Genomic DNA, 22908 nt, shown 5'->3' on the forward strand with positions numbered 1-22908 from the left:
CAGAGCTTCACACTCACATGCTTTTGTATCACAATAACCACAACATATTTTTCTACTAGAGTATTACAATATGGAAAACACAGAATTTGCTAATGTGCTCATGAAAGAAAGATAATCTTCCTGGTGAATCACACATCTTACATCTCCCAGACTGACCCAAGAAGACCTGATCTAAGCTGTTAAAGGGTTATTAAAAGAATGAAATGAAAATATTTGACAGTGTTTGACACAGATTTTCTTGTTGCCCATGATTAGAATTTTTGGATATTTGTGATCTTTGGTTTATGAGCAAAAACACACAAACCTGAAAATGAGAGTGATGCAGCTGTGGTTCAGAATGAGTGTGACTATCACCCCCAAATTGCCTCTGATGCATCCGTGTCAGTGTGACAGAAAGTACATAAAGGCTCAGAAAAAGGTGCTGCGCGCATGTAGGTTTTGGGAGAAAGTCCACAGTTAGACTTGAAGACTGCTTGAATAGAATGAGGCCATTTACCAGCAGAATGGCTATTTTTTGTATTTAGTATATGCTAATCTTAAAGTTCTTCCTGCAATCCTGTAGCGGCCCTTGGCGACTTTCTGCTGTTTACAAGGGAGAGTACACTAGTGTGCATTTCATTCATCCACATTCTTGTGGGCCTTTTCACCTTTATTAGACAGTATAGTGAGGTGGAGAAAGGAGAGTGAGGGGAAGGGATGCAGCAAAGGGCCTAGAGTCAGAGACTGCTGCATTTAACTGTGCAGCATACGAGGTCCTGTTCAGTCTCTGAGCTTTATTCCAAATGCAATCACGGAGAAATACAGCTGGTGAAGCACTCTGGGTAATCAGTAAGACTAGAAGAAAACCTAGAAAAGCACGAAATGAATGCAGCCCATGTATCATTAAACTGGTGTCAAAATGTAACGGCCTCCAACATCTCCACTACACTAATGGCCACCACACTAGCCATTAGCCTGGTGGCCATTAGTGTGGTAATTACGTTGGTAACTGTCAGTGCAAAAATGACGATTACCAACATTGTCACCATAATTTAATATATCCGATATATGTTGGCTGGCTTCATACACTGGAACTGAAACTTTGTGTGTCTAAACCAAGAAGGTGAGCACAGTCTGCCTAAACTTGGTTACTTGTTTGGTTTGCTTTTCACTCCATTCCACTGTTTTTCCCATCACTTCCCATCTCCACATCTTTAAAACGTTCTGTTCCTTATGTTACAGAAAGTTTCTGGAGGTTTCTTCAGCTCATATTGAACTACTTGTGTCTTGGGTCCTCTTTACAGAGCAGAACAATTAATCTGCAATTAGCACAACAGTAGGCACGTGTGGTCAATTGATTATTCAATCTAACTTCTTTCTTCCTCCTCCAGTGCTCCATCTATCCCTGTTTATCCATTTAATTTTTGTTTCCCCAATAAAGCATCCAGAAGCTAAAAAGGCCACAAATATGTGCACTCACAGAAGCCTCTTTTAAAAAATGTGTATTTCTGTCTATTATATCATTTACATGTGCTGTATGTATGTAAAGCACTATGCAAAACTACGGTGCCAACCCTCATTTCTTTATGCTTCCAAGGAGCCAGACTTTTCTTGTAACTTTTTTTCGCAGTGGTCTTGAGAAGTAGTTTTTCTTTAGACATTGGCTGCCTTTTTCTCTGATCCTTCTACCTGACCATTTTATGAGGAATGTTTTTGATTGTTGAACCTATTAACATTCAACTATGAGTCATTCAAACAAAAAAGGGCGCCTAACTTAAGGGATGAACTATTGTTGTGTGCACACATAACAGAAACCTTCGAAATGTAAATTGTATCTTTAGGAACTTTGTTACTTGCAGCCAGAAACATTTTTTTTCAAATTTATTTTATTGAATCCATGAAAAATAATAAAGTTTACACAGTTTGAAACGCATAAAATAGTTTTGTTTTTGCCTAATAAGATGGTTCAGTGTCTTATGGAGTGAAATATTAGTTTCAAATGATTGTCAAAATTTAAAGATGCAGTCAGGAAAGAAGAGCAACATTGAAGCATCTGTAAAACACAGTGGAGTGCTAATAGCAGAAGCAATTGATTGTTTTGGTAAAAATAAAAAAAAACATTCGAAAAGTAAGCACCTTTCAAGTGTTAGCCTTTTCAGAGGTTCGGGGGAAGGTGCAGCTGTTGGAATAAAACAGCAAGTGGGGTCTTCATGTGTCACGTGACTCTTAAAATGACAGGAGAGTAAAAAGGTTTAATCATAGTGTAACACAAATACAGTAATTAGGCATAGCACTTATCTCTTCCCATCAACCCATTTTCTAAGAATCCATTAGTCCATCTGGGTGCTCATTAGTCACTCCTTTACTGTACTTTATTCTCACATTTAACTCTTGTTTATCGGTGAAACCAGAGCTAAGAGAATCTGTTCAAAATGTCTTGGCAAGGACACATAGAAGTCATCCACAATTTTCCCGTGGATGTGAAAAGGTTTTGTTTGTTTCTTGCACTGAAGAAATGCTCCTGCAGTATTTCCTGTTACCCTTTCTTTGTCTTTGATCGCTCCCAGCTTGTTTCTCATAATGAAAGAATTACAGAAATGGCAGTCAAAGACCTCACGCTTCTAAGCCATAATCATATTATGTCGTAATAATGTTTGTTATGTAGCACAAAACCCCCAGGTGAGGCTTCAGAAACACACACACACACCTAATATGTCTGCAGTATTTCCTTCACTTCAGAGGACGTTACTTTGACTCACATTAATTTCCCGGAGACTTACGCTAAACCTGAAAACTAACCCTTCATACTGAAATTAATTGATTTATGTTATGGGGGCTTGGTTATTGTTCCTGCAGTGTGACTGAAAACAGTTTATGTCCCTGCAACAATCTAAGTACAAACACACACAGAGGAATGTTACACAGCTTTGGTTTAGGTTTCTTTTTCTTGATTAGTATCAGTCCATTTACCTGTGAGACTCCCTGTCCCAGAGCCAATTATCTTCCCTTATCTGTGTATAGTTTGCTTTTGTGTGAGTTTTCATGTGTGTGCTGTATATCTAGTGCGTGTGTCACACTTTTCACCGGGGAAGTGCGTGACTGGCAGGTACGAGTGTGAGAAAGTTCTCCGTCAGAAAGCTTTACCTGGATCAGTTTCAGGGCCGGGCCGCAGGGCGGGCTGGGCTTCAGGGGAGAGAGAGCCGGGACACTCTGTGGCAACCTTAGAGCATTTTCAACTGAAAGGCCTGCTTTATCTGGCCATCTCTGGGAGGTGGAGGGTAGTGGGTGGTGGGTGAGGGAGGTAGAGTGATCCCCCTGCCCCAGGTGAGGGGATGAACAGGTGAGCAAAGTCATTATGAGGAAAGGTGAGCTCTTTCTGTCCCCTGCCCTCCGCTCACATGTGCAGTCTTCATTTCTCACACTAATCTCTTCAGGGAAATGCGCGCCTGTGTTTTTGTCTGCATTTGTTTATGTAGCTGTAATTTCTCGTGTTTTGTTTGGTTTGCGTATCATGCTATCAAAAATGACTGCAGGGGTCCATCGCTATTAGGCTCCTGTAAGTCTGCGCCATGATTTCTCAGCTTATGGCTAAATCAGCTTTTTCTATTGGTTTTAGAGCACCTGTAAAAGCTTTACTGAAAGGCAGCCTCTCTGAGAGGGTTTTATGAGAATAGTTCAACTTTTCGTTACATGTTCAATGTGAAGACTAATACCTTTCTCTTTAAGTTCATGACAGTACAATTAGAGAAAGACTGAATAAGCATGGTTTGTTTGAAAAAGTTGCAGAAAGACAGCTTCTTATCTCTAAAAAGATGCACAGTAACACATTTGGAGAAAATGCATAATAGAAGGAAAATTTCATATCAAACCTCATTTAAACTGTCAAGCACAGTGGTGGAAAGGTGATGATTTGGGCTTTTTTTGCAGCCACCTGCGCACCTTGATTGTGAACTCTAGAGTCAAACGTAGGCCATTTGTATCACAGCTAAAGCTTGGCTCAAATTGATTCATGCAACAGGATAATGATTGCAACCACAGCAGTAAACTACAGCAGCATGGATGACAAAAACAAAGAATATAGGTTTTGCAATGGCCCAGTCAACAACCAGACCTCAACCTGACTCAAAATACTGTGAAGGGACCTTAAGAGAGCTCTGCATAAACAAATTCCTGCAACCCTCAATGAACTGAAGCAATGCTGTAAAGAAGAGTGGTTCAAAATTCCTCGGCAAGAAAGAAAACCGCTACTTCAAGTTATTGCTGCTAAAGGTGGTTTATATATAAATAATGCACTTTTTTTTTCAAAAATTATGTCTTGATGCGTAAAATCTGATGTAAGTAGTGAAATGACTGAATGTAGTGTGAAGCACTTTGGGGTCCTTTGGGACTAGAAAAGCGCTATACAAATGCAGGCCAGTTACCATTTTACCAAATGTAGCAGTGAGTTTGCATTGCTATCCTTTTGAAGTCTGAAGTCAGGTTTGCTGGTTTTCCCGTTTCCAGTCTTTACACCACGCTTAAGGTATCACGGCTTTAGCATTATTCGAGTCCCAAGTGGTGTCAATCTGCTCCTGACAAACAAGCTTATTTTTCAGTGAGGAAACTTTACAAAATGTCACATAGTGTAACAACATTTAATGTTTTTCGTTTGCTTATTATGTGAAAAGTGCAGACGAATCATCCCTCGAGTGACAGAGGATGAAATAGGATATCGTTGCTATTTTCAGTCTGTCTTTGAAAATGAAAATGCAGAGTTTAGCTTTGCCTCCTGGTTATCAGTGACGGTACAGATAGACTGAGAGACGTGGCTTTTTTTGACCCCGGCGTTAGATGCATGGATACTCAGCGGTCTGGAATATTTTAGCTGTGGCGTTTCAGCAGAGATCAGAAAAGTTCAAAGACTTCGTAGATATGAGGTTGTTTCTTTATGGCCTTCATCTGATGTTCATTTCACTGGTGAATCTGTTTTCATGAAGTGAAATAAGAAAAGCAATGCACTAACGTAACGGTGAAAGTTAAAGGTGCAGAGGAAACAAACAAACGCAGAGACAGAAAGAGAGTTTTAGACAAGTCATCCAATAAAATAATCTTAGTAATTGTTTGTTCCTACTAATATCAGCATTTCTTCAATGAACATTAGAAGCATTTCCAGAAGAAATTGGACCTTTGACACGGAAACTGAAGTTTGAGTCTCATTTTTGATAGTTAGGCTTTAAACACACCTTTTTCAGTGTTGTGCAGATGTTATTAATCTCTACGGTACTTTCTAAATAATCGGGGTACTGATCTTTTTGCTTTGTCTTGAAATCAAAGATTCTTTTGAAATTTGAATTGCCTAAAAATAAGATCTGTGTTTTTTTTCCATAATATAAAACGTGTAAGTAAATATGGCGCTTTAGAATAAGTGGTTATATGATTATATTCAGGGACATTCAGTGTTATCACATATAGCACAAAGCTTAGTGGTGGTAAATCTGAAGTTTTGTTGACAGCCTAACATTAATTAACCTTTTAATTTTACTGTATTAATAGTAGTAGTAGTGTAGAATATTAACTGGTTGAGTAAAACACATACCACATGCTTTTATGTACCACAGCATTTTTCTTCTGTAAAATTCCCAAAAAATAAGTTTGACTTTTTGTTGAGGGACCCAGGTTGATGCTGACTTTCAGTCAAAAATACGTCATCCCTGAAGCTCTCCACTTACAAGGCCACTGAAGTTTTCTTAACTTTAGGACAGACGTATAGATCGTATTTACCGTCGTCATAAAAGACCTATGAAGTCATTTTCTTGGGCGAGAGAGTCTCCTATATGTATTGATTCACTGTGAAAACGGCACTCACCAGACAATGTGGGACGTGAATCTGATATTTCCCGACCCTTTGTGACTCACAACTAGTTTATCAAGGTCTGGTTATGCCCGCCTTTTTTTTTCTTCTTTTTTTTTTAAACAAACTGCGACAAAGGACGATTTGATAGGTGCCACAGAAATCCTGTTAGGACAAAGTGAATGGAGTGAAGTCCCCGCCATTTGTAATCCTCATGTCAAGTGTTAAAACCCATTGATGGTCAGGTTCACCGCTAGAGGCTATAGCTGGGAAAAACTCACATTCAGCAAAGAGTCTGCGCACAAATGTGGTTTCGAGTGTGTGTGTGTTTAGTGAATACCGACTTCCTCTTGCCTTTAGTCTTGTCATTCAGGGTAAATGTATCTCTTGGGTTTGCATTGATGTGGATCTTTCTTTGTGTTGTCAGGAGTAGAGATAAAAGCAGCACACCGAGCGCACGAATAGCAGAAATGTTGACCGTTAACAGATAATGAGTTGTTTTGATGCTGGCTGTAAGAACGTGAGCCAAGATGCCCAATTCTAAAAGCTCTGCCGCTCAACCCACAAATGGATTTTCATTAGAAACGGGGCATCACTTAAGGGTAAATAAACAGGCTTTTCAACAGCATAAGATTTATTGCCAAGAAGCTTTATACAACAAAGAGACACACGTTTTCTTACTTTTTGTGCAAGGCAAATTTATTTCCTACAGATTTTTAAAATGTTTTCTTCTAAAAACAAACCAGAAGATGATACCAGAGTTAATATTGCTCCAAATAAAACAAGGTCAGAATTCTCAAATATGTTTGGGACACTTGCTTTTGCACTTGTGCTGCACATTAGTCTCTGTTTGTGAGAACTAACTGTAGTCACCTATCATGTGTGGATTAAATTGTCTCTGATGTTGGGTTTCCACTACTTTTATATGTTGGTGAAAATTTTCCCAGTGCTACAAAAGTCCAGATGAGCATGTAAAAATGGCCATTCTTCGGTAACATTCTAGCGCTCATCAGCTGATATGCTTCCAGCATGTTATCCACAAGCTCAGTGTAGCTCTCTGATCTCTGATTGCCAAGAAAATTCTGGATAACCTGCACTAATGCTTCCCATGCTGCTGATTCAGTTGGCTTCAGTTTCCTTTTGAACTCATGATTAAGCATTAGTTCACAGATTCAGGATCAACCAAAACACATTCCTTACCGTAATTTTGGCTTCACCTTTCCTCACCAAAATTGTTTCTTAAATGCTGAAATGCATTGTTGAAATTTCTTGAAGTGCAGCGAAAGAATCCCAGTAGCAAAATGCGTGTTGACCAGTGTTGTAATCCAAGCAAAGTGTTAAGATGGAATGTTTTAACTAAGAAAATTTTTTCTTCCATTGGATAATTTCAGAAGTGATTAGTATCCTTCAGCTGGCAGCAGGTTATTGACCCCAGCTGATGCAATGAGTAGCTTATATCCTTTAGTCGTGTTGCCCTGTTTCAGAAAGAAAGCTAAGAAAATTGCTGAAACTATCAGAACTGTTTTAGATGTTATTAAAACCTAGAAGGAAATCAGTGAACCATCACCTTCAGTGGTTGGAAAAAATCTTGAATGGTTGTGAACAAAGAGCAGTCAAATGTTTGGTAACATAAAATTTTTAAAAAGCAGCTGTAGAACTAATGGAGAAGCCAAGAGACTGAGTCTAAACAGCAGTGCAGCCTTAAGAAAACCACCATCTCACCATCATTGAGGCTAGTTGGGAGAATAAAAGAGTCTTCTCTTTGCTCTGGAGCACAAAGTTCAAGCTCTTGAGCAAAGAAGGTCATGAGAAAGGCGAATGAAGTGTTGAGCCGGTCATGCCTATTGTGCACCGTACAGTCCAGGGGAGGCAGTGTTATGATCTGACTGCTTGAGTTTTTTAACCTTATGTGCCCAAAAATCAGGTCAGCTGACCGTCTGAATATATTTAACTCTATTGAGAATCGTTGGGACGGGATGGAGAAGACTACACGCAGTGGTTTGATCATGATCCCATCATCAATGGGATCTTTGTGAAAAATGAACGTAAGTCTGCATAAGCATAAGCATAAGCGATAAAATAGCAAATGTGTGCTGCCATCAACGCTAAAGGCAATCTAACTAAACAATAGAGGGTGTGAGGTTTTGGCAGCTTTGGCCGGGCAGTGTATCACCTCTAGATCTAAATCTTCATCCTCTCCATTCACTGTGTACTGTTTGATAAAGAAAATGAGGGAGGTGATAATATCGTTTTACTTCCTTGTTTTCAAGTTAATCCACCAACAAATTTCTCACATCTTAACACAACAAGTCTAATCCAACTTGGCTCTTCATCAGAAGAGCTATCGAGGCTATCTCGGGTCACATGTAGGCGAAAACAAAGGCTCTCTGCTCAGAGCAACATGCAAAGTGCAGGCATATGCAAATATCTTCACTTGTCATTTGTGTGACAAGTTCTTTCCCGTCAGCCTCTCAGCTCTCATGATAATCTGTTGTCTTTGTGTGTCTCTATCTGTGTTAAAGAGAATTAATTCAAAGGCCCACAGCCCGTTGTATTCTTATATGTGACATTTTCAGATGACATAGTAACAAAGGAAGAATTCAGGTTTAGTTTTTACAACAGGAGGTCGATTAGATAGATGGGTCAACAAAACACTGGACATCAACACGCAGTAGTGTTTGCTTCAACCACAGCTCTGTGGTGGCATCGTCAGTTTGAAATTAGTTTTCCAGGACAGCCTAACACATTTTCAGTTTTCAATTAATCATTAAAAGAATTAAGTCAGATAAGTCATTTTTTATGCAAACATTTTTATATCCATGCCTCCATAATGGTCTCTGATCAGTAGTTTGAAATGGATGGTCTGCGGATAGTGATTATCTATATCTACACGTCAAAATATACAATCACCGGCCATTTCATTAGCCGCACGTAGCTAGTACCATGTTGGATCTCCTTGCCAAAAATTCAACAAGCTGCTGTAAACATTCCTCAGAGATTCTAGTCTTTGTGATGTGAATCTCCTGTGTGATCACATCCCAAAGATACTCTATTAGATTTAAATCTGGTGACTGTGGAGGTCAATCGTGGCTCAAGAGTTGGCAGTTCATCTTGTAATTGGAAGGTTGCCGGTTTGAGCCCCAGCTCTGACAGTCTCGGTCGTTGTCTCTTTGGGCAAGACACTTCACCCGTTGCCTGCTGGTGGTAGTCAGAGGGCCCGGTGGCGCCAGTGTCCGGCAGCCTCGCCTCTGTCAGTGCGCCCCAGGGTGGCTGTGTCTACAACATAGCTTGCCATCACCAGTGTGTGAATGGGTGGATGACAAAACGTAGTGTGAAGCACTTTGAGGTCCATAGGGACTACGGTAAGTAAAGCGCTATCCAAATACAGGCCATTTTACCATTTATGTACAGTGAAGTCATTGCCAATATTCAAGAAACCAGTTTGAGTTGATATGAGCTTTTGTGCCATGGTGTTTTATCCTGTTGGAAGCACCCATTAAAATATGGATACTGGACATGGTCAGCAACAATACTCAGGTAGCTCGTGGTGTTTAAACTATGCTTAGTTAGGGCTATATTATTCCCCCCACACCATTACACCACCATCACCAGCCTCAACCACTGATACAAGGTGGGATTGGAGCCATGACCTCTGTTATATATGCACAATTCTGCCACTATCTTCTAAATATTCAACACTCATCAAACCAAACAATGTTTCTATAATCTTCTGTTGTTCAATTTTGGTGCACTTGTGCAGTTTCCTGTTCTTAGCTGACAGGAGTGGCACTTGGTGTGGTCTTCTGCTTCAAGGTTCCATGTTGTGAATTGAGAGATGCTCTTCTGTATAACTCAAAGCAGTCTGGTTTTCACCAAGAAGATTTCCACTTCTTGGATATTTTATTTCTTTTTCAGACCATTCTCTCTAAACTTGAGATGGTTGTGGAGGAAAATCTCAGTAGATCAGCAGTTTCTTAAATACTCAGACCAGCCCGTCTGCTTCCTGGTGCCAGACAGGCTGGTCTATGCAAACTTACTTAAATCGCTTTCTTCCCCTTTCTGATCCCAGGTTTGAACTTCAGCAGGTCATCTTGACCATGTCTCCATCCTTAAATACACTGAATTGCTGCCCTGTGATTGGCTGATTTGCGATTTGTATTAACATTCAGTGAGTACATTTGAATTGGTGAAACAAATATTGTCAAACCGATTGTTTATGTCATTGTCTTTGCAACGCTGGTTTATAATTAAAGCCATCTTGTGGAGTTTTAAACCTGCTATATACACAGGTTTGAAAATGATGCTAAAAATTAATATAAGGTTGGATTTGGTGACTTAAACACAGAGATCAGTAATCCAAAAACAACCATTATAAAGAAATGTACTAGCCTGATGTATATCAGCAGGAAAAAAAGTAAACTGACTGAAAGCAGACACCAATCCAGCTTGCGTTACTACATGAATGGTCCGTGTGGGTGTTTAATCCCATTTTAAGTGGCGCCTCTGTAAACCTCTTTGCTCATATATATGAGCAGTATCAAAGTAGGCAAACTACCTGTATGGATGATTAGGTTAAAAGAATTGAAGAACTAAGATCTTAGTGGAACAGTGGATGTTGTGGATGTTGTGGATGTGTTGTCCTAGAGACGCCGCCAGCTGCCTGGGAACCACCAAGAAATTGTTTGGATTTGTGTGTGTTTATGCACGGATTAAGCCAACAAAGCGATGCGGGTTAATTAGCGAGTTTGACAGGTGCTCAAGTGAGATTTTGTTGCCTTTGGCTAATTGTTTCCCCCTGTATGAAGTCTTAAAGCTCAGCCAAGCTAACTGTTAATAATTTCCTATTACAATCAAAGCCTGCAGAGGAAACAAATTTAAAAACTTTTTAAATGCATATACTTAGTTACTTTCCACCAGCGAAACCAGTCAGCGGTGACTCTCAAGACATCAATAGGACACACAGACAGCGACGTAACCTGCATTCCTGCTGTGTGGGAGCCGAGCGGAGGGAAGTCAGTGGAGGGAAACCAAAGGAGAGGAGCATAGTCGGAGCTTTCTTTCTCCACGGAGTTTCTCTTTCACTCTTTTTCCGCCTGTCGTTTGTGCTCTCCTCTCTTTTGTCCCCTAATTGACTCTCCTTGCATACCTTCATGTGCGCTGATACTGTTGTGTGCATTGTACACACACACACACACTTCTCATTTCTCCTTCTACGGACACAACTGAACACACAGATTGTGAATCCTAGAGGCAACCCGCACACACACAGATGGAGAACACAAAAAGGTTAATTCCATCAGGATTTGAAGCTTGTGTTTTTTAGAGATAAGTTAATAACTCGGGGGTAAACGTCTCGAGGGAAGCGTGTTTTAATGATTTCATTTGTGTGCAAATTGGATCGGGAGTAGGAGTCTCTTTATTAGAGGAGAAAAGAGGACCTTGATTTACATGATCACAGTGAAATTACGGCGTGTCCCTGTTTCTGCATGTGTCATTGTGTGTCACTGAGAGCAGACTGCAGGTATACTATCCTTTCAGTGTATAAGAAATGGCTTCCTTTCAGTGCCATCGATTTGTCCTTGTCTTTTATCTGTCTCGAACATTTCTCAGACATCATCTTTCTCTCAGACACACCCTGGCTGTCTCCTTCAAAATTACTCGTTGAAGACCTTTTGTTTTCAGCAATCACTCCCCTTCAACCACATCAGCTCCCCGTAGACTACACGAGCGCATAAAGTTAGAGCACAGCTGTCATAGAGCCTCCGCTTCTCTCAGTGGTTTCCTGTGTTGCCAAATCTCAACAGCAGCAGCCACAAATATTTTGAGGCATCACATTGTGAAATGTCTGAATCTGAGCATGAATCCCTGCTGTGATTTAAACCCTGCCTCTAAAAACTCAGGTCTCATGAGCTACAGTATATTTACCTTATATCGGCTTGGATAAATCGTAGGGTTGTGTCAGAAAAAATCTCTATTGTAAGAAACAAATCAAACATGCTGATCCATCCACTGCGGCAATCCCTTGGGAAATAAGAGAGAAGCTGAAGGTTATTTATATTTACTTTATATAGTATCTTCTTGATGTAGGAACATTTAAGGCCTCAGGCTACATCCACACTAATGTGTTTTCCTTTTGCATCGTTTTCTCTCCGCTTTGGCCTCCCGTCCACACTGAGATGGCGTTTTCCTCAAGGAGAAAGGCAGCGTTTTGAAAACGCTCTAGAAAACGCATACATTTCAAAACGGAGCTGCCCCGTCGCAGTGTGGACACTCAAAAACACAGACTTTCTAAGACGATGAAGCACTTTAGTCATGTGATGCAGTCATGTGACCAATTAAATAAAGATAGCGGAGGGCATTAAACAGCGGTTGTTTTGATTGCTCTCAATTTTGACAGCCCTAAAAAAGATTAACATCAGTTTGTACATGCTCCAGATAGATTTTCTTCTCACTCACATTTTCTCATGCACAGGACTGGAACGTAAGCGTTTTCGGCCGTTTCAATGTGGACGCACAACTCTGTGAAAACGACTGAAAACGCTAGTGTGGACGCGGTCCGTTTTCAGATGAAAACACTGTTTTCAAATCTATCTGGGCTAGTGTGGACGTAGCCTCAGTGATACAAGCCTACAGAGGCGGCAGTGGTCCCCGCATTGCCGCTGAAACCAACACATTTCAAAAGGTGCAGCTTTTACTTTGAAGGCAGAATTTCTCCTTTTTCTTGCACTTTTCAAATTTTCATTATCGCTTGGTGGGTAGTTGATGAGTGTTTCCAGACAAGTTAGTGTCATCCATGCAAACCTTTTGCAACTGTGGCAGCCTGCTGGAGGCCAAAGCAATCCTGAAGGGTTTTTTAGTGCAGAACTGTATTCCGCTTTGTGACCAATTTCACGCTAGAGAGTGTCAGCTACCTGCAGACTCCACTTGCTCACCAGCTTCTTTTCCCTTTCAGTCAGTGATTACCTTGCGGTCACTACATGGTATGTAGGCTGAGGGGCCTAACACTTTGGCCTTATAGGAACACATTACATAATAATTAAAGAATCTTGATGTTAAGAATTTAAAAAAAGATTTTGGTGACAAGTCCCGGCAAGCAAATATATCGTTAAAAGCTGAAAGTGGACATGTTAACATGAAAACATGGTCTTGGTTCTTAGTTGGCTTTCTCTAAGGTCTTTACACACCAAGTGTGCTTCAAAAAAACGACCAGAAATTCAGAACTAATTACACCTACATGTTTGTGAAAAATCCACCCCCACAAAGGCACTACAAAAAACACTGAAGGAGATATCAAGTGAAAATGAGCTGGTTCTGATGTTTCTGAACAAGAACATGAAGAAATGGAGATTGTAATCTGATTCTCACAAAAAGGCAGAATCAGGGAGAATTTCAGGGTTTGATCCAGGAGTTAAAGCTGTATCAAAACTGCATATTTCAGGATGTCAGTGGGGCAGTTTGAGCTCTTGTTGGCAGAGTTGGGACCACATCTGAGGAGGCAGAAGAATAATTTCAGAGAGCCGACTGACCTTGAGCAGCATCTAGCTCCGTGTCTGAGGTTAAACAGTATTATTCTACTATTTCAGTATATTCAGTGTATGTGTTTTGAACTACGAGTGCACTCGTTACCAAATGGTCCCTGTGGAACCAGAGCCTGTTTTTTTATATTTGTACATTTAAAGCATAACCAGTTTTGGAAATCTATGTATGCTCAGGAAAATACAAACAGGGTTGCTGTTTAGATTTTGCATGTTTACATTTTACTCAGGTTCATAAGTGCTGCAGAGAAGCATGCCACTTTTACTGTAGTGCAATGTCAGATGAATAATTGCAGAATTAGTGTTTGTTTGTTTTTTTAAATTTGCATTAGTGGAACTAGTATAGGGAGTAACTGGAATCCAGGATGCTAACATTTATCATGAATTCAGGGATATGCAAAGCTAGATTATCTGTGCTGCATGTAAATGTCTCCAATTTGATTAATCGTGGGACAAAGCTTGTAACCAAGAAATTCATGCTCATTTTGTCCCATCAGATAAGCCTGTGCTCTCTCTCTGCCCGACTGCTGGCGCTGCAATATTCTTCCTTCACTTTTCATCTGAAACGACTGCAATGCTTTTAAATATGTTAAAATTCAGTCTGCGCAAGTACAGCATAAAGCGTAAGTGGACCCACATGCTGGACACTGTATGTACGAACATGTAGGTGACTCATTACAGTGGGGCGATTGTGGCGCAAGAGTTGGGAGCTCGCCTTGTAATTGGAAGGTTGCCGGTTCGAGCCCCGGCTCTGACAGTCTCGGCCATTGTGTCCTTGGGCGAGACACTTCACCGGTGGTGGTCAGAGGGCCCGGTGCGCCAGTGTTCGGCAGTGTGCCCCAGGGTGGCTTGTGGCTACAATGTAGCTTGCCATCACCAGTGGGTGGATGACTGGATGTGTAAAGCGCTTTGGGGTCCTTAGGGACTAGTAAAGCGCTATCCAAATACAGGCCATTTGTCAGTTTTATGCTACTCCACTGATCTGCAGTTTGTGATAACATGACAAAAAGAGAGGATGCAAATGTGCAGAGAATAAATTAAATGCATTAAAAGTTAGAAATCCCTGATCCACAGTTCAATTCGCAGTTCAAATGGTAAATGGCCTGTATTTGTATAGCGCTTTTCTAGTCCCTAAGGTTTTAGCAAAACAGGAGCAAAAGTGCCTCTTATTTTGAAACTGTCTCACTGCTGCCTTCATTCTCATTAAACAGATTAATTAACAGAGTAGTGCACAATTAAATGCAGACAATAATGCGTGCAGAACACTGTACTCATTTTGTTGTTGTTGTTGTTTATTAAAATAACACTTTTTACTTTAATAATCTAATTAAAAGTGATCTTTACTGTAAAATCACAAAAAACCACAGCCAGTGTCAATGTAAGAGCTGCAAAGATGAGAAATATGCGATGAGTTATCGCCACTTCTGACACTTTTACTGTTTATGAAGACTAGAAATCTGAGACCATATAAACACACACACTAACAAGACATCCCACTCTCAGGCTCGTCCTGTTTTGTCACTCGAATTGCCATTTTCTGAAAGTGCAGGCGTGGATGTGAAGCGCGCAGCGGCTAGACAAGGTAATTTCCTGCGGAAGTCGGCGAGCAGGAGGGTTTTTTTTAGGGGTGGGGGCTGAGGGCGCTCGGGTCTGGGTTGCGATGGGGCATGTGAGGGAGGAGGGGGAGGGCGGCAGAAAGTGTTGAGATTAATGGGCGAAAGGGTAAAGTTGATGTCAGCTCTACAGAGGAGAGGCTGAGTGAAGAAAAAGGAAGTGAGGAGGAGGGCGGTTAGTAGGTCATCTCAGAGGGGAGCACAGGTGTTTTGGGTGGAGGTGCGTGTGTCGTAACCGCTTACGCACACTGCTGAGAGAATCATAGGCGGCAGGACGTAAAGACGGGCGGGTGGTGGGAGGACAGGATGAAGATGAGGCAGGGGGATGTGGAGGATGAGGACATGACATGTCAAGAGGTCTCTGCCGCTCTACGAGTTTTGAAGATGCCACATAATTAAGTAAAATAACCCCAGAGGAAGGAGAGCGTCAAACAGCAAGTCAGTAGAGATGCTGAGACAATCCTGGAAAGTAACTAAGTAGATTTACTCAAGGTCAACGTTCGGGTGAACAAAACCCTTTTTACTCCATAACATTTATCTGATCTGCAGATACAGGTCAGGTTGTTACATGAAAACATTGATGACACTGAACTGTTACCACTGTTTCTCCAACCTTTTTAGCTGCTAAAGAGTGCATTTCTCATCAAATGTTAAAATAACAAGCGGCACAATTTAAATAGCTACTGAAATTAGACTAAGATATGTTACACAGAGGCGTGCTCTGAAACCACCCATATTCAGGAAATCTGTGCCTTTAAAGATAATTACTTAAAATACATTCGTGAGGATAAGCAATACAATAGCAACCACACAATTAAGGTTGAAAAATCACTGGATTTTGTATTATCTGTAATTTCACACACAGTACCAGAGGGATTAGAATCCATTAATCATGATCCTCAAAATTTACAGTGTTACCTTTATGGAAGGAATCACACTAAAGTGCTTTGACTTTTAGCATGAATTCACTGAGTTTAACAAAAGGATTGTCTGACTGTTGAGGAATTACAGCCTTTTTTTATTCACAAATTCTTTCCTCGGTAATAAAAAGGTCTTGGAAAGTCAAGAACACTGTTGAGGAGTTAGATTTTAGATGTCACTTTGAAGTCTACAATCAAGAGATGTATTCATGAATACAGAAGGTTTACAAGCCAATGAAAAGTAATGGTTTCACGAACAAGAAGACCAGGTTAAAGTTTGCCAGAAATGATCTGAACAAACCGGCACAGTTGGGAGAAAAATTCTTTAGACGGAAGAAACCAAGAAGGAAAGAAACAGCTCATGATCCAAACCATAACACAGCATCTGTCTAACAAGATGGAGGCAGCGTTATGGCATCGGGACCTATGTCTGCTAGTGGAACTAGCGTTTATAGATCATGTGACTGCCGATAGAAGTAGCAGGATGAATTGTTAAGTGCACATGGCTAAATCTGCAAAACCAATCAGACAGCACTTCACTGTACAGCTGGATAATGACCCAAAGCGTATTTCAAACGCAAAAGAGTTTCTCGAGGCAACGAAACTGGATAGTTTTAAGTTATTAAATACAAACCTGAAGGCAGAGAGACCTACAAACAAGCAGCAGCTGAAGGGAGCTTTAATAAAGATCTCAATCGATGAAACCACATGTAGTGATGTGGATTCTACACTTCAGGTTTGTATGTTTGTAAAACTCTTAAACAGTCAGTGCAATGCTTTTGTTAGGCACTTTAAATTAAAGCTGAAAGTCTGCACTTCAGTCACAGCTTGACTGTTTGATTTGAAACCGACTGTGGTGCACCGAGGCAAAACCACAAAGAAAAGTGTCAGTGTCCAAAAAACTTGTGGACCTAACTGTATGTGTCCACTGTGACACAGACAATACTGACAGAGGGTGGTTTAGTTTAAGTGAAGATAAGTGACCTGGTTTTTATTAAGAAAATGACTTGACAGTAGATAAAAAATGGATAAATAAAAAAGAGTCACTGTTACTTTTGATGCTCAAAGTAAATTCAGCCAATAACACTTTTGAGCTTTTATATTGTTTTCACTTGTGATTTTTTGCAAAGTGAAGGATCCGAGGACTCTGTCCCCCGCAGGAGGGCAAAGAGTTCGATGGAAGACTAGGTGGAGACGATGGGGTGGAGATGAGGGCAGCACTGGTGGACACATGGAAAAGAAGTGAGGGCAAAGAGGGGAAGATAAAGTCTGAAGCTAATTATATCCACAATGGAAGAAAAACAAGAGAGACGTCGAGAATGTGAGAGCAGAGACGTGTAATTATAGAGACGGGGTCATGAGAGCAGGGTGGGGTGGACCGCTTCACTCTGGGGGTCTAATTCCTCGTCTCATACTGTGTGTTTGTGTTTTCGTGTGTGTGCTCGTGTGTGTGTGTGTCTTTTGCACCTGAGGGCAGGGAGACGGTCGGCACTGGATAATATCCACAGAGACTTTTAAAATTCACAAATTAGCCACCGTGCCGTCACATCTCCCACTCTCCTGTGCGCTCATTGATTCGAACACAGTGATGTCTTTTCTTTGTTGTTCAAGTCAAGAATCAATGTCTGTCGGGAGCTTGAGTGGTCAGATAACGTTTTATTTTACACTTCATTTAAGCGGGCGCAGCTCTGACGCACTGACCCCTTCCAGGTTTTGACCTTTTGTTGTAGCCTCTAAGAGGAATAACATGTTTGTCACATCTACTGTATGCGCTTTATCATTATGCAAACATGGAGCTGTGCTGCTGGAATAGTAATGGCATTGTTACTGTGGTTACCACCACTACTAATATATAGTGCAGGTGAGCTGACAGCCATCTAATCAAGCTTGTGCACTACTGCTGTCATGACAACCGTTAGCATGTTCATGTGTGAGAGTCAATAATTACTGGAGCTGGTGATGGGGCGAAGCAGCACATGTTCAAAGGCAGATTCTAAATATTAAAAGTTGTTTGAAACATTGAACAATTTCCTCCGGCAAATGTTTAATTATTAGTGAGTCTCATTATTTTGTGTCTGTTTTAATGTGCTTTCAGACTTAGGCTCATTTGTTTAATTGCTGCATGCTGGCTTTACTTGCAATTTATGAGGTTGGACATGGGGGAAATATTAATATGTTGTGCTTTAGTATATTACGGTCCTCTATTTCTTTGGAAATAATTAAAGAAGGCAGCAAAAGATGATCAAATGGGTCAAATAATATAAATAATGTTGGAATCTAAATCATTAAAACACACCGTTAAAACAAATATATTTTACATTTTAATATTTTCCTCTAAACTATAACAGAAACATTTTTACTTTTCTCCTTAATAATAAATTGAAATCAGCTTCTCACTCTCTGGACATGCTGCATGCACAAGGACGTTCATCTATTATTATGCATGCTCATATGGAAAAAAATGCTAATATGGTAAACAAATGGAAATATTGCATGATAATAATGATATCTGTATAAATTATTAGATATTTGGCAATTTACAAATATATAGGAAAGCTAACATGTTGATGGGCTAAAGCAGCAGAAGACCACATTGAGTCCCTCACCCATCAGCTGAGAACAAGAGACTAAAGGTTCAATTTACACACGGGCTCACTATTTAGTATAACAATAAAAGAAGTATTGCCGAGTGATGAAGAGTCTCAATTTCTCCTGCAACAGTCAGATTGAGGTGTCAGAATTTCGCCTGAATGACATGAAAATATGGATCCATCCTGCCTCGTGTCAGCAGTTTAGACTGCGGGTGATGTAATGGCATGGGGGGATATTTTTGGCACACTTTGGACCTCTTAGGGCGTTTTTACACCTGTAGTTTGTTTACTGCGGTCTGAATCAGTTGATAAGTTTGCAAACTTGTAGCTATTGCCTGTGATTTGGTTTGCATATACCAGATATTTTTCTGGGTATTGTCGCTGCCCATGTTTATCCCTTTATAACTACATGGAGGCAGCCAATCGTCTGCTGGTTGCCTCTGTGAGGAAAAGGCAACATGTAACAAAGCTCAAATAATCTCAAACTGGGGTCTTGAGCATGGCAATCAGTTCACTGCACTCAAATGGCCCACACAGTAACCAAATCTCAATCCAATAGAGCTTTGAGATGTGGTAGAACTGGAGATTTACATCGTGGATGTGCAGCCAATAAATGTGCAGCATCTGTGTGATGCTGTCACATCAATATGGACCAAACTCCCTGAGGAATATTTTCAGCACCTTGTTGAATCTATGAGATGAATAATTAAGGCCGATTTAAAGGCAACAGGGGGTCTAACCCAATACTAGCAAAGTGTACCTAATGAAGTAACTTTACGATATCATAGTTAGACTTAACTTTACGGGGTCTGGCTTTTATCATTATTTCTAAATAATTCCCACCTATGTTTCATGGAAATAACTATGCGTTGTCTCTAATTAAACAGAAAAGTGACTGTTTTAATTGGTATCCCTCTACTTAATTAATTCCTGTTAATTACATGCAAAACCAGTCATGCTAAACATGAAAAGATGTGAAATTGTAATAAATCTGTCTGCAGGCAAACAAACTAAACTAGCTTCCTTTTAAATTTGAAATTTGAAAAAGAACATGGCAAATAACACTCATTAATTAACATCCCACTAATGTTATGTGAAAATGAGTAGCTGCTCCATTGAGTTACCCTGTTTTTTTTTTCTGTGATTAAACAGAAAAGCTGAGTATGCTGTGATGGCGGAAGTGAAAAAGTGCCGAGCAAAATTAAATGTAAATGTACACGAATGTTTATTTCACTTGAAAAATGTGATTTATTATGGTAAGTGGAGGAGTTGGTGCATTTCAGTCAGACTGCACTGAATTATTTTATCTTTCAGTCAACTTTCTTTTCATTCAACACTTTTTTTTTAAAATTTGAAGATATGTATGAATAGATTATATGCAAAGTAAATGTATACACTTGAATATTTATGTGAATTAAAACCAACTTTTTTCAGAAAAAACCTTATTAGAAACTCAACAAGCGAAAATAACAGCCTGCCATCCAGCAACTGTTTCTTTTCATACTGCTGACCCAAAAAATAAAGATTGTTTTTTGTGTGTTTTTGTAGAAAAAATCACAAAAACCTGTTTGTTGTCTAAAATGATAAATGACATGACATTTTATCTGCAACAATGCCGAATGATTTCAGGAGACAAATGAAAACACTGTATGTCGGAAAATAACATTGTCTTCCACAGTGTGTGTCAGAACTGCGTGTGCATGTACGCTGGCATGCGTGTGTTCGTGTGTGTGTGTGTGTGTGTGTGTGTGTGTGTGTGTGTGTGTGTGTGTGTGTGTGTGTGTGTGTGTGTGAGGGGAAATTCCTCTCTCAGGGCTGGGAGTTTTTCCTGTCGTAGAGCTGTGTTTGTACAGCCTGGCTTTGTCGGGATATCCTATCCTGCCCATGTCTGAGAGAAAGAGAGGGAGGGAGGGATGGAGGGAGGGATGAAGGGGGCACTGATAAGGGCGAGGGAGGATGAGAGGTGTGGAGAGTCAGGACGAGAAGCTGGAGGGAACAAATAAGAAGTGGAGCAGTGAAATGGACAGCTAAGGATGGCAAACATTTTTAAACCTTTATTTAATAGAATTTGTCATGCATTGACGTAACATAGTCCACTTTAATCCTCAGCTTTCCGGTGTGAGGCTGCAGGCGAAGGGACTGTGCGAGACGACCAGACAGCCTGCAGCCTGAGGGAAGGGCCGATCTATCATCCAGACTAATTCTGCTGTTTTGATGTTGTCTTGCTTTTGGGAAACCCCGGTTCTCTCCAGCTATGCTAGACTCAAACATTTGGACATGTGACAATCAGAAAGAACATGCAGAGATACCGGGCTCAGATGTTTCAGAGAGGCTCGGTACAGTGAGTGAAAGACGGGAAGTGGTTTGGATAGAGGGACAGGGAAATAGGAGCAATTCCTTAGATGGACTGAATGTAGAGGAAATCGAATATCTCCCGTCTGTTCACAGGAAAACACACTGAACCACAGTTTAAGCATGCACTGAGACTTAAAGACAAAATCTTTGTCTGTCTTGTTCTGGTTATATTTAGGGAGGATGAGCTAAAATGAAATCCGAGATCCTACCAGGGGATGCAATAAACTGCAAATCACAGAACTGTTTTAAAATCTCAGGTCACAATCTTCAGTGAAGATGAGAGAACAGCAAGAGAAACACAATAGAAACAAGAAATTAAACACACGGGGTCAAGACTTGAAATTCTTAGTCAATCAGGTTTTCATTTAAATCTGACTTTTATCTCAACAGCTGATTATTTCTTCCAAAGAGAGATAAAGGTCGTTTTAGGATATAAAACGGGAGTCAAACTAAGAAGGGAGACCGGCTATTTCTCAGGCACAGAAATTTGTAAAAAGAAATGGTACTGATATTAAATTTAGGTGAGTTATGTCAAGGAGAAATATACATGAGAAGAAAAAAATGTCTTTAATTTTTCTTTCCTTCTCGGTATACAGCATAAAATAGACAGAGGGAACAAGACCTGGAAGTCAAGAAAATTGTACCTATTTTAATTAGTCTAAATGCCTCCAATGTATTTCATTATTGGCTGGGGAAGGACATTGTTAGTTTAGACAAAGCAACACTGACAGAATAAAAGATGAATGTAGCCACGGCGACATCACCCCGTGGTCTGTGAAATCCTGTTTTGAAGACTCCTAATGAGAATTTTCATCATTGCAAGTCAATGAACATACCCCAGACAATCCTTCATTCGAAACTTAGATTGACAAAAATTTATATAATTGGCTTAACAATATGATAACAAATGAGTAACTGAGACCATAAATTCAATAGTATTCAATTCTCTGTACAGAGAGTACCATTTCCCCATAAACGTCTATTCTAACTTAGTGAGCAACTTAATATTATGTGGGAAACTTGCCACAATTAATTGTCAGGAGTAAGAACTGCAAAACAGGAGTGTTTGCAGTTGTTAAAGGAAAGACACTGTAATGTTGTTGTACATACAATGACAGTAAATAATTTCAACTTTAAAATAACAAAGGCTAACAGAAGCTAACAGTAGCTAACATAGACAAAAACAGCAGAATGCAGATTTATTGCTATGCTAAACTCCAACAGCATGAGTAATGATGGGAAGCCAATACATTGTTAGCTAAAGCTAAAAGTTAGAATGCTTTAGATATGATATCAAGTCAAAACTCTTTTGAGTCAGATATATATATTTGAGGTAATCTTGCCTTTAGGACTTTCTGCCCTGCTTTTTTTTGCTAATTACCTAGCTTTTAGCTCCTTTCTATAAAATAATCGTTTACATACTCACCTTATAAGCTGAAGATCACCAGTTTGATCTCAGGAGGAGACATAAAGAGCCAAAATCCTATATAGTAATATTTAGTTTTTGTAAAGTTAAATTAAGTTTAGGAGTTGACAAGGACAAGGACTAATGAGAAGGACTCTTATAAAAAACAGGATGACATAGGGAAGGCAAGACTAATAAATTAAACTACAAGTAATCTAATAAAATTAATTTTAAGTACTAACAGAAGCTAGAATAATAAAATAATATATATATATTTAAAAAAAACCTCAAATTAAATATGGACATACAGATATCAAGGTGAAGCTAAATAAAATCAGAAAACTATAATCAGTAACCTAACTGAGTCACGGGTACAAAAAAACGACCCAACATCAAAATAATTTATAGAAACAAGGAAAACCAAAGAACTCCCATAACAAACCCAAAAACCATTACAGTCAGGCATGTTTCACAAACAGAGACATCAGCATATTTTATTTAAGACTATTACTATTAGAAAAACACAAAGGAGTTAAGCACATGATCCAGGCTGACAGAAGCACAGCTGCTACATACAAAAAGAAGTATGTGAATGTGTGTGAGAGAGAGAGTGAGCGAGGAAAAGTGCAGCACAAATTCAAACTGGCAAGTGTGATGACGTACATGCAAATTTCAGATCA

The 22908-nt window shown here is 39.9% G+C and overlaps 1 protein-coding gene across 1 annotated transcript in view; it reads left to right on the forward strand.

Moving 5' to 3' along the window:
• The window catches only part of LOC146654147 (uncharacterized), a 68466-nt gene that overhangs the window by 8083 nt on the left and 37475 nt on the right, over positions 1 to 22908 (forward strand). The window lies entirely within an intron of this gene.

This window comes from Rhamphochromis longiceps, linkage group LG14 (assembly GCF_057381845.1).
Source record: "Rhamphochromis longiceps isolate RC_006_pf linkage group LG14, R_longiceps_female_GT1.1, whole genome shotgun sequence".
In the NCBI taxonomy this organism is placed as follows: Eukaryota; Metazoa; Chordata; class Actinopteri; order Cichliformes; family Cichlidae; genus Rhamphochromis; species Rhamphochromis longiceps.